Source organism: Mustela nivalis, assembly GCF_964662115.1.
Source record: "Mustela nivalis genome assembly, chromosome: 5".
Classification (NCBI taxonomy): Eukaryota; Metazoa; Chordata; class Mammalia; order Carnivora; family Mustelidae; genus Mustela; species Mustela nivalis.
The window spans coordinates 2,905,186-2,912,422 of record NC_139024.1 but is presented as its reverse complement, the minus strand read 5'-3'; the positions used below and the strand labels follow the sequence as shown (position 1 = coordinate 2,912,422).

Below are 7,237 nucleotides of genomic sequence, written 5' to 3'. Positions count from 1 at the left end.
TGCAATTGTGGGCGACTGAGCCAGGTGTCATCCTGTTTGAAACAAACACCGTCATGCTTGAAAGAGTTATGCTGTTTAAAAATAATCTAGAATGACTTTAAAATAATCCAGACTAACCCAACAATTTAATGTTAATTTAGTCGCACTGGTGGAGAGGGACCACATTACATGTAACTCTTGCTGCTGTAAATGTCCAGGGAATGACATACTGGAAACACCATAGACTTTGGAGATAGAGAGACCTTGGTTTTATTTTGAACATCCATTAATTATGTAAGCGTGGACACATGTCTGAAAACTCCAAGCTGCAGTATGATTATAAAAGTAGAATTACTGGGGCACCTGGCACCTGGGTGGCTCAGTGGGTTAAGCCTCTGCCTTCAGCTCAGGTCATGATCCCAGGGTCCTGGGATCGAGCCCCACATCGGGCTCTCTGCTCAGCGGGGAGCCTGCTTCCCCCTCTCTCTCTCTGTCTGCCTCTCTGCCTGCTTGTGATCTCTCTCTCTGTCAAATAAATAAATAAAATCTTAAAAAAAAAAAAAAGGTAGAATTACTTGACACCTACCTCATCCAGGTCACCAGGAAAACAAATAGCTATGAGAAATCATTTCCTTGGCATAAAACTGGCCTGTTAGTCTCCCTTTTCCCTCATCTGTTTTTTCCAACATTTACATCTGGAATTTTGGAAACTGTGGTATCCCAGAAGCCCCTCTGTGTCTGTTGTATGGAGTGCACATAGGAACGGTACCGGTCTCACTGGGTTGGTGTGCAGACAAAGTAAGAACACATTATTAGGTATAATTCCCAGCACAGAGTAAGTGGGTCTGTAGACGTTGGCTAAAATGATCCTACTTTTTCACAATTTTCTAAAGGGTCACTATCCGCAAGAGAAACAGGACTGACAGTGTGAGATGTGCCCCAAAAGAGCAGGAAATGAGACGCTCGTGAGGGAAGAACAGAAGGGAAAACTCCCTGTATTGTGGAAAGAAACTACATTTGACCAAGGTGGAAGAAATGAGGGGCACACTCACACTCATTTAAAAAAGAGAATGCATAAAAGCATACAGTGCACTTACTTCTAATGGTGGGACAAGGTGCTTGAAACTAGGCCTAAAGACTTAAGCCGCGCTGCTGACATATTTCTGGAAAGACTGACACATACACACCGGACACACTTCCAAAACCAAAAATCAGGCCATAGAATCAAGTCATACAGCAAAATATCTTAGGGGAGTAGTACAGTAAACTAAAAATTGCAACAAATAATTTAAATTTAATGACTGCTTACAATGTTTCTAATGCAAGATTTCTAGAATGCAATTCCTGCTCCTAATTCAGTAGGATTCTTCTGGAAAAGACAAAACGAGGTTGTTTCTAATTCTGAAATAATTTAAGTGTGCTCTTTCGGTAATCTCATTGCGATATGTTGAAAAACATAAAACAAGTCTTAGAAACACTCTTAATTCACAAAATACCGTTCTTTGGCTATGTTCTTGAGGGTATGCAAGATCCCGAAATCGGCTGCCTTCACGTGAACGTAACTATTACAAATAAGTCACGGGAACGTCAGCGGCCGTCTCTGTTACACTATGAAGAAGTCACAATCCACGGGTCAATCGAGTTAACTGCCGTGTCAAAGGTAAATCATTTAGCGACTGTCCAGATGAGCCACTTTCTTCAAAAACATGTGCCATTTAATTAGAGCACAGTCCGCCTCCTGTTTTTCAGTCCGGCTTCCATCTGTCACTCAGCCCCGAGGAATTTTCCTCAACGCGGTCTGAACTATGTGTTTTTCCTGATGAGGAGATTCTCCTACAGAGGTGAGGAATGACATGCATTTCCCACACTTGGCCTCGAAGAACAGAGCACACAGAGACAGGCATGGGGAAGCTGCCGCCAAGAGTGAGGCCATGCACACCCCCTGCCCCAGCCACCCCCGCCCCCATCCCTGGCCTACCCGCCCCACCCCCATCCCTGCCCCCACCCCCCATCCCTGCTCCCCCTGCCCTGGCCCCATCCTAACCCTGCCCCGCCCTCACCACAACCCCAGCCTCTACCACCTATCCCCACCCCTCCCCCTCCCATACCCTGCCCCCACCTGCCTCCCAACACCCCTCCCCACACTGTCCTCCATCCCCAGCACCAACCCCCTCCCAAACCCCAACCCCCTAGAAAACTAGGATAACTTTAAGGCTGAGCCGGAAGAGGAGGCTCAGCCACAGCGCACGGTACGGCCGCAGAGGAGCCTGAGCCTAAGGCCACGCTGATGACAGCGTTCTTCACGAGGAACCCAGAAAGACACTCCTTGGCCACCTACCCACTTTTCAACATGTCAGCATCCCTGAGATTGGAAGTTGCGTTATCTAGAGAATTTTCTGTCCCGTGTGGCGCGTGTGGGCTTACACAGCCCCCCCTCGCCCTGGTCTCCCCCTGCGCCCTGCCCAAGCTACAGGCAGCCCCATGCCATGGTTCTGGCCGAAGGAACGGACACAGCTGGTGCCCTTCCTGTCTCTTTCTTCCCCTGGGAACGTGGACAGGAGCCTGGGAACAGAGTCCCACGTGTGGAGACCACAGAGCAGACAGAGAAAAGAAACCAGGCTCATAATAAGAAGCCGAACTTCCTCATAAGTCCTGGCCTGCTGCTCACCCTCTCATTGCAGAATGCAAAAAAGTCCAATTTTCCCAGTATTATTTGGAGTCCGGTGGCTTTTGCAAAACTCATACCTCTCCTGCGTACAAAGAAAGATGATTCTGAGCAGAGCGTCTGACCCCACGTAGGTTAAGTGGGAGCCATTAAGTCAAACACAGGTACTTACTGAGCAACGCGGCCTTTGAGTCCTTACGGGCTTCGTGGAAGAATCCAGAGTGGAAGGCGCTCAGGACGGGCTCCCGGACTTCAGAGATGATGTCGCAGCAAGCCTGGGCCGACACACTAACCTATAGCCACCTGCCCTCACGCGCACCGGGGCCTGTGTAGCCAAGATCCAGGAAAAGCAAGTTTCTGTGAAGACTGAGTGCCCCCAGCAGGGCAGCAGGTCGGGCCGAAACCCCGCTGCGCCCTGTGCTGCCGCCCAGCACGGCCGGCAGCCCGGAGAGGATTTCTCATTCCGACGCGACAGGGAGTCCATCCTGGCTAAAGCCAGCCGTGGAAATGCCTTCCAGGGGAGAAAGACCACGGTCCTGAGGACTCACAGAGTTAGGACGGAGGCATCGTGCGGGATCAGGAGCCCTGCCCCGGTGTCTGCGGACGAGAGCCGGTGGCATCCGGGTTCTCACTCGGGTGAGGCCGCAGAAACTCGGATGACACGGTTAACAGCATAGAAGGGAGACAGTCGCGCCAACCACCATGCACTTAACTACAGGTTAAATCCACGTTTCAGAGAAAAGTGCTGGGGGAGCTCAGAATTAAATTATGATCATCAGGACTTTAAAAATCGAGAAGTGCGATTGGAAATGAGCAACACACGCAGACAGGCTGCCCCGGGGGGACAAGACTGTCACGGAGACAGAAGAGGGGACGCGTCGTCAGCAACTCTGCCCTTGCCTGCCTGGTTGCAGGCTCATGCGCGTGCACACACACACGTGCACACACACGCACGCACATGTGCACACACGGGGAAGTGCTGCTCATGGAAAACCCGGCCTTGCCCTGCTCTCAGCGGCCGGCCAGGAAGACACTCGTCTCGCTGAGAGACGAGCCGCTCGGTGTGCGCACAGGCGAGCGACAAGACCAGAAAGCAGTCCGTGGAAAGGAGACGGGAAGCGTTTGGTGGATGAGGAGCACATCAGGCGGGTCCTCGCTTCCGACCCCTAAAAAACAAGTTCCCGAGGCCACTCACTCCAACCCAACACGGAAAGGGAGAGGCGCTGCGGAAGAACCGCGCTCGCTCAGTTCCGAGGAGACGGCGCGTAAGGGACCACACTCGAGGACGTGACAAGCCGTCGTGGGCTGGAGGACGCCCGGGAGTGCCACCTCCACATCAGGAGAGCAGGCCCAGGAGGACGCTGAGGCAAGGGGGCAGTCAGGGCAGACCTGCGTCCGCGCGGCCGGAGCCCTGCGTGGCTGAGCCCCAGGCCCGGCCTGCGCCACGCCTCCCGCGGGCCCCCACCCCTGCCTCCCTGGGTGCGGAGGGGGAAAGGCAGAATCAGGGAGGAGGCTGTGCAGGGAGACGCTCGGATGGCAAGAGCCGAGTGAGACCGTGGACGGCAGCCGCTCCTAGGTGTTCGGGCCTTTGCATGGTGCAGCTCGACGTGAAGCCGTGCAGACCGGCCCTGGCACCTTACCAGCGTTCACAGCCCAGGCTCCGCTGATCTGTCCCCCAAGCGACGGAAGCCAGGCGTGAGCAGAACTTAACAAACCACAGCAAAACTCAGACCACCCTCTGCGACAGATCAGCTCAACTATGCTCCTCCTCAGCCCGAGACAGTAAGGGGCACGTCGTTGACGTCAACCGCTACTCTTCTTTTCTCCAAAAACGCAGAAAATTGAAATGACAAGATATACGATAAAGTGGCGTCTGGTTTAAAAGAAAAGAAAATTGTCAGGGCGCCTGTGTGACTCAGTCAGATGAGTGTCTGACTCTTGATTTCTGTTCAGGTCATGAAATGTGGGTCCTGAGATCGCGCCCCAGGTCAGGCTCCATGCGGGGGTGGAGCCTTCTTGATACTCTTTCTCTCCCTCTGCCTCTCCCCTCTACCCCTCCTCTCCTAAAAAATAAAGAAAGAAAAAAAAAAAAAGAGGAAGAAAAAAAAAGGAAAGAATCAGACCCAGAAATGATGGTGAGTCAGAGACTTTACAGAGTCTATGTTGAAAATGCTGAGATACCCAGTTCGGGGGAAGTTGATGACATCTGCGGAGAGATGGCAAAACTCAGCACTTACATGAACACTAGAAATCAGAAGCACCGTAGATGCCAGAGATTTAAAAAAATCAGTGATAAAGAATTCATTAGATCAGTTTAGTAACAGGTTGGACGCTATAAAGGAAAGAATCAATGATCCGAACTCAGGTCAATGAAATGAATCTAAATTGAATAAAAAGGGAGAAAACGCGGAGGAAGAACCAAAGAGGAGGAACCGGAGTGTGTAGGACAGCATCCAGCAGCTTAACGTGCGAGTCACTGCGGTCTGAGAGGAAGAGGAAAGGGAGAATGCCCCAGAGCAAACAGACGAAGGGATAACGGCTGCAGACCTTCCAAAGTTGGTGAAAATCACTGTTTACAGGTCCGAATTCTCATCAAATCCTAAGCAGGATAAGTGCAGAGAAAAGTCATCTTTACAGCAACCCGGTAAGACAGGTGAAAGTCGAAATATAAATAACAGATCTTACAAGCATCGCTGGGGAGTGGGAGCTGTGTTTAATCTAGGACCCGGCCATTTCCGGTGACGTGAGTGACATCTGGTCTCCCCCTGCAGGCCGGAACAGAAGGGCGTGACCCACAAACCCCACAAACAAAACCAAAAACAGCTAGAAACCTATAATCAGTGAAACGGTTATTCAGAACTGAAAGTGAAATAGAGATAATCACCGATGAAAACTTAAAGAATTCATCTCTAGCAAACCCATCCTACTCAAAAGGCTAAAAATAATTCCCAGTCTGAGCCTCAGATCTGAAGGAAAAGATGAAGATTACCAGGAAGGGTAAATATAACGTCAGTTATAGTTTAAACCAAATAATAATAATAATTTTGTAGGGTTATATATGTTTATATTTGTATGTAAACATAAAATATGAGACAAAAAGAAGGAAGTATAAAGAGAGTAAATAGAATGATGCTGTTGTAAGTTTCATAGACTGCGAGGTTACACCGGAACGACTTAGAGATGAATATCATGGGGCACCTGATGGCTCAGTCAGTGAAGTGTCGCCTTCAGCTCAGGTCATGATCCCCGGGTCCTGGGATCGAGTCCCACATCGAGCTTCCTGTCCAGCAGGGAATCTGCCTCTCCCTCTGCCTGCTGCTCCCCCTGCTTTGCTTGCTCTCTTTCTCTCTCTCTGTCAAATAAATAAAATCTTTAAAAAAAAAAAAGGAAAGGTGACTATCATAATCTCAGAGAACCAAAAGAGAATAGCATGAAGAGTAAAACTTTGCACAACAAACAATACGTGACGTGTCCAGAATAAAACAAACAAAAGAGGACAGGAAGGAAGGGAAGTAAAAAGGCAAACACAGGTGGGTTAGATGAAATAAAATCCCCACGTGTAGACGTAGCCAAACCATGTCAAGAAGAACATGAAACGTAAGTGAGCTGAACACTTCAACCAAAGGCAATTATTGTCATATAAAATAGTAAGATCCGACTCGAAGCTACTGGTAAGAAAATATGCCTTAGGGGCACCTGGGTGGCTCAGCGGGTTAAGTCTCTGCCTTCAGCTCAGGTCATGATCTCAGGGTCCTGGGATCGAGCCCCGCATCGGGCTCTCTGCTCAGCGGGGAGCCTGCTTCCTCCCTCTCTCTCTCTGCCTGATTCTCTGCCTACCTGTGATCTCTCTCTCCATCAAATTAAAAAATCTTAAAAAAAATAAAAAGAAAGGGAAAGAAAATATACTTTAATTATAAAGACAGGGGTTGAAAGCAAAAGGTTGAAAAATGATACATATTCCAAATTCTGTGTAAGGAAGCTGGTGTGGTTAGAGTCATATCCAGGTAGAAACTCCAGGACAAAGCGTGTGACTGGAGATGTAGCAGCACATTTCCAAAGTTAAAAGCTCAATTTATCAAGAAGACAAATATGCAGGGTGTAGGCACCTAACAACAGAGCTTCAAAACACACAGAACGAAATAAGGACAAAACAGAAGAGACAGACAGACAAGCCATTTATTATAGTCATGGGTTGGTGTACTCCTCTTTCTGTAAGTGACTGAAAATACACGTAAGATCAGTGTGGCGACAGAAGCTTTAAACGAGGCTTTCGACCAACCTACAGAATTTAACATGTAAAGCACGACTGGTTGTGGCTATAAAACAATCCCTTAGAAAGCGTACATGCAACGTTCATGAAGATCAACTGTATGATAGGTCGTAAGAAGAGTCTCCATGCGCACCCAGGAGAAGAAGTCAGAGTATATGCTCTGATGACAACTGCGAAGATAAACATAGAATATCCCCAATATTTAAAAATCTAATGAACACTTCTAAATAGCTCGCGTGTGAAAAAAGAAATCAGAAACACCTTAAAAAAATTTTGTAGTAAATGATAGAAATACACATAGCGAAATTTGTGACATGTCGCTG

General features: G+C 48.7%; 1 long non-coding RNA gene across 1 annotated transcript; it reads right to left on the bottom strand.

Moving 5' to 3' along the window:
- Positions 1–225: 225 nt before the first annotated feature.
- On the bottom strand, positions 226–5,387 carry LOC309865495. The gene is made up of 2 exons (XR_014312137.1): positions 2,817–5,387; positions 226–1,812 (listed from the first exon to the last, which is right to left on the bottom strand). It is a non-coding gene; the product is annotated as an uncharacterized lncRNA (long non-coding RNA).
- Between the last annotated feature and the right edge of the window lie 1,850 nt (positions 5,388–7,237).